Genomic DNA, 499 nt, shown 5'->3' on the forward strand with positions numbered 1-499 from the left:
CCTTACATAATCTCACTATGTTTTATTCCTATGCATGACAGTTATTGTAAACAATGGAACTGGACATGTAGAGCAAAAGAGACGAGCCTTGCGTGGCAATAAAATTTCATGCAGACGTCGCTCCATGGTAGGCGCAAAGGCAGCCCCCCCTCCACGCATTTCGGATTGTAATCGAGAGGAAGATATCTGTTCTGAGGGGGATTCAGAAGGAGAAGACAACTCCTATTTACCCCCTGAGGTCTTCGCTCTAACTTGGCATGCTGATGTTGGTTATATCATGCATATGGTGTCTTGCATTGCTTACTTTATACATCAAATATGTCATCTTCTTAGTTTAGACATCCTTTGTGCGAATGCCATCTGTTTAGTTTATTCATCGTTTATGTGAATTATGCAACGCCATCTTGTTTAGCCAGGCATCATATATGTGAATTTTGCAATGCCATCCTGCTTAGCCAGTCATCTTATATGTAAATTATATCAGGCCATCCTTTTTTTC

Source organism: Triticum aestivum, chromosome 2D (assembly GCF_018294505.1).
Source record: "Triticum aestivum cultivar Chinese Spring chromosome 2D, IWGSC CS RefSeq v2.1, whole genome shotgun sequence".
Classification (NCBI taxonomy): domain Eukaryota; kingdom Viridiplantae; phylum Streptophyta; class Magnoliopsida; order Poales; family Poaceae; genus Triticum; species Triticum aestivum.